The sequence below is a fragment of the Molothrus aeneus genome, chromosome 22, assembly GCF_037042795.1.
Source record: "Molothrus aeneus isolate 106 chromosome 22, BPBGC_Maene_1.0, whole genome shotgun sequence".
NCBI classification, from domain to species: Eukaryota; Metazoa; Chordata; class Aves; order Passeriformes; family Icteridae; genus Molothrus; species Molothrus aeneus.
In genome coordinates, this window is record NC_089667.1 from 4,934,804 (window position 1) to 4,935,413 (window position 610).

Genomic DNA, 610 nt, shown 5'->3' on the forward strand with positions numbered 1-610 from the left:
GATGATATTTTATTTTCTCAGGTCGATTCAACTTCTTTCAAGTTTATTTTTTTTTCTTTTCTTTTTTTTTTTTTTTTTTTTTTTTGGTGAGCGTGTATTAACGACTGCCAAATGCCCCTGCAGCTAAACAATTAAAACCTATAATTAAGCACAGAATCTGATAGCTGCTGTTTCTGTCCAGCTTTTATATAGACACGAGCATTGTTTGTGCCAGGGCAGCGAGCTGTAACAGCTCTTGAGGCTGCTGTGACTCCTTCCCCTGGTCATGGGCATGACTTTGCTGTGTTCCCAGACCTGGGAGCCAGAGCAGGACACTCTGTGTGTCACGAGCCCCTGGGGAGGTGGCCAGCAAGGCTGCTGGGATGAGCCCCAGCGAACAGCCCTGAGATGCTCTGAGAGCCCCCCCTCGCTCTCTGCTCGGGATGCAGCCAGGCTGAGCCCCCGGGCTGCTCCCAGAGAGCTTTTCTGGGCTTGTCAGAGCAACCACCAGCGGCATTTCCAGCAGAAAGGCTCCTCCCAGGGAGCTGAGGTGGCCGTGGCCGTGTTGTGGCTCTCTGTAGTAGATGCAGGTGATCCCCCAGCCAGGGAATAATGTGCTCTGACTCCATGA